Below are 4218 nucleotides of genomic sequence, written 5' to 3'. Positions count from 1 at the left end.
GCCATTGACATGTAAGACATACAGTAAATACCTAGCAAGATACAGTAAATTTCATTGAACTACAACTTGGTAATTTTTCATCGAAATAGACCTACAGTAAACACCTTTTGTACTGTTTTCTCCACCAAATAGGCAATACAGTACTTTGTCTAAATTTGCATTAGATCCATACTTGCCTACAGTAAATAGCAACACAGAACAGACATCTCTTATGTATAATGAATGATTGCTGATTGAAGAATTGTGCAAAGGAGTTTCACACAGGTGTATCAGAGATTCAGACTGAAGCAAGGAATATATACCGCCTGTGAAAAGATTTTTTCCTTTTGTTTAGCATGGGAAAATCAATAGAGTTTGGGGCTTTTGAATGACACCTGTGTTAACTGTTTTGCAAAAGGGTGTGAGAAATGTGTGAACCCAATGAAAATGTGTGAACACATTCGCAAGAGATGACTTCTGCTGTGCAAAGAAAGTATTCATGAAGACCAAGTGGATTCCAGTTTACTTAAGCAGGTAAAAGCAATCGAGAAAAACTGTAAAGATGTGTTTATGACATTTGAACGTTGTGTGTCATTTTGCTAGAGATTTGAGGCATTTTGCATTTTGTGTGAGCGATTGTTGGTTTTGCGTGTGGAGTTTTGAAAAATAGACACAGAGTTTTGAAAACGTGTGTAAACAATTGTAAAAAACTGTAAATTACTTTGCTTTTTCCAAAGAAAAGTGTGTGTGTGTGTGTGTGTGTGTGTGTGTGTGTGTGTGTGTGTGTGTGTGTGTGTGTGTTTGTGTGTATCTGCATTGGTTCTGAAAATGTCAACCGGAAATCCTTTAGGGCCAGATTGAAAGGGTCCATACCTACATATAGAGTATACAGTATATATTCATAGGCCTATAAGGCAATGATTGGATGGTGTTCCATAAAGTAATGAGTGTTTACACATGTGAAGAGAGAGAATGAAGCACTGGTGATTTAGTGTGGCATTTTGATGGGTTGTGTTTGAAAAACGAAATCAAGTTACTTCCTGATAGATTTTTGTGTGTTAAGTAGAAAATTGTGTGTGGTGTTTTGCAAAATGTGTTTTAGTAAATTGAAAACTGAGTCAAACACTGAGAATTAGTATGGTTTTGCAGATTTGGTGTGGGGTTATGATGTTTGGAAGACATGTTTAGAAAATTGTGTGACAAGCAAAGATTTAGTGTGTAAGCAGTTGAAAAAAACTGTAAATCAGCTTATATGTATGACTGTTTAATTTCATTCTGTTCTTTTACCGTTCCTGAGTTTATCTTGTCTATCTGTGTGACTGTCTTGTATGATAAGGGGTGTGTGTGTATGTGCGGGGGGAATCAAAACTGTGTTATCAAAACTACCATCAATTGTTAATGTTCATTGGCTTTTATTTTATTGGCTTGTGTGACAACCAAACACAAAATTCTAACAGGAAGTAACTTGATTTCGTTCTTCAAACACAACCCATCAAAATGGCACACTAAATCACCAGTGCTTCACTCTTTCTCTTCACATGTGCAAACACTCTTTACTTTACTGAACACCATCCAATCATTGCCTTAGTATAGGTCTATGAATAGATATACTCTCTATATAGGTATAGACCCTTTCAATCTGCTCCTAGAGGATTTCCGGTTGAAATATTCAGAACCAACACAGATACTTTGAAAATAGAGAAAATACAGTAATCTGACTTTAGCTTACAGTAATGTTCTACAAAAAGTTGACTTTATTAAAATTTGTCTTTTTACTCTATTTTTGTTACATGTTACAGTACCATTAGCTCAATACATTTTTTTGTGCCTCCAGAAAATGGAACGCTTACTGTAGAATTGTTTGTTTCTGCAGTTGAAAGGGTCTATAGGCCTATGAATACATACTGTACACGACCCCCCCCCCCCCCCCCCCCCCCGCACACACACACACACACACACACACACTTGTCTTTAGAAAAAAACAAAATCAGTGTTTTCAAAACTCCATCCACATCTGGTGGTCAGTGTATTCTTCTTTGCTTTTTTTTTCTTGTTTGCTGTAAAATATTGTATTCACAACAGCAAATTATTTGGGAAAAATCACTATTTTTGGTTTCAATATTGCTTGCATTTTTACTGTGTATTTCAACTTCTCTTTGTTGATACCGTAACTTTCACTCTTGTATGGAAATACATATAGAAAGCCTAAGACAGAAGAGCTTTAGGTTTTGAGCAACAGTGTGTACATGATGTATCCAAAATGTCATATTATGACAAAAGTGTTTGTAATGTGAAGCGAATGTTTGCTTTAAACATGTGTTTTTGACATTTTGAATGTTGTGTGTCATTTTGCTGGAGATTTGGGGCATTTTACATTTTGTGTGAGCAGTTGTGGGTTTTGTGTGTGGAGTTTTGAAAAATAGACACAGAGTTTTGAAAACGTGTGTAAACAATTGTAAAAAACTGTAATTAACTATGTTCAATCCGTCCACAGTGTGCCACTAATTACGACAAGGGATATTTGCAGAGACAAATGACAGGTAACCCCTACAAACCCCTAATATGAAACGAATAGTCAATGTAGTATAATTATGACCGCCGCGCAGCGAAGCGGCGGTCATATAGGTTTAATCAGATTTTTTTTAATTCTTTTTCGCATGTCCAAATTTCCATCAAGGATTCCCGAGACACTGAAAGACCGGGGTAGACGAAACTTGGTGGGCATGTAACCCCACATGGATAGCATGGAACCATCGTTTTTCGTTTTGATCTGTAGCCCCCCCGCTGGACTGCACCCCCCGAAAGGAGGGTAGGGCAGACACAGTTTTCTGTGAATATCTTGAGAACCGTAAGGTTTAGGAGGACCATTTTTTTTTGTATGTTGATCTCAAGGGGCCATGTCAACCCATTCCATAACCACTCATTTCATGTATAGCGCCACCTAGTTAAACACAAAAAAGTAAAAATGAGGTGTTGTAATCGCAGGTATCTGTGACCTAACATAGTCAAAACTGCACGAAATTGTGTAGGAAGTGTAGTGAAAAGTGTAGGATCATTATAACACCCTCTGAATGCACGCCAAGTTTCGTGGAATTCCGTTAATGGGGGGCCACACAATAAATTAATTTATGTTACTATACACCAACTGGCCTGTAGGTGGCCGGAGACAGTTTTCTGTGAATATCTCGAGAACCGTAGGGCCTAGGAGGTCCACCTTTTTTTTGTATGTTGGTCTTAACTGGGCTTGTCAACCCATCCCATTACCACTTATTTCATGTATAGCGCCACCTAGTTAAAAATTCAAAAGCAAAAAATTAGGTGTTTTCATCACAATATCTTTGGCTGACATGGTCAAAACTGCACGAAATTGAAAGTGTAGGATCATTATGACACCTTCCGAATGCATGCCAAGTTTTGTGGACTTTCGTTTATGGGGGGCCTTACAATAAAATAATTTATGTGTACATTTAGTGACCGTACACCAACAAGGATTCCCGGGACACTGAAAGACCGGGGTACACGAAACTTGGTGGGCATGTAACCCCACATGGATAGCATGGAACCATCATTTTTTGTTTTGATCTGTAGCCCCCCCGCTGTACTGGACCCCCCGAAAGGAGGGTAGGGCAGACACAGTTTTCTGTGAATATCTTGAGAACCGTAGGGTCTAGGATGACCAATTTTTTCCGTATGTTTGCCTCCAGGGGTCATGTTAACCATTCCATGTGCACACATGTGCATAAACTGATACACACGCACACACATACATTCACAGTAATCATACGTATGACACATACTCACACAGTAGACATATGTACCCATGCATGCACATGCACCAACACACATACGCAGGCAAACACACAAGCGCACACACACACACACACACACACACCCACACACATAAACATAAACGTGTACACACACACATGCACACAATTCAAGAATTTCTCAGAATTATGAACAGGCAAGATGGGGGTGGGGTTGTATAAAATGAATTTTACATGTGAAATCTATGAACTAATCATGTTTTGGTACTTGTTGTCTAGCAGATACCAGTGAGAATTGAGTGTGGATAATGCATAAGACAGTTAGAATCATATAGGCCTTTCAGCGTGATTTATTTTTGTGGAAAATATGTGCTGGACTGGGCGGTGGTCATATTTTGTTCCACTCTGCGGTACATCTAGTTAGTTGTATGATGAGAGACTGTGGCAGAGCACAAGATAGCAAGATGCTAAG

The sequence above is a fragment of the Alosa sapidissima genome, chromosome 2 (genome assembly GCF_018492685.1).
Source record: "Alosa sapidissima isolate fAloSap1 chromosome 2, fAloSap1.pri, whole genome shotgun sequence".
NCBI classification, from domain to species: Eukaryota; Metazoa; Chordata; class Actinopteri; order Clupeiformes; family Clupeidae; genus Alosa; species Alosa sapidissima.
This window is presented reverse-complemented; position numbering follows the sequence as displayed.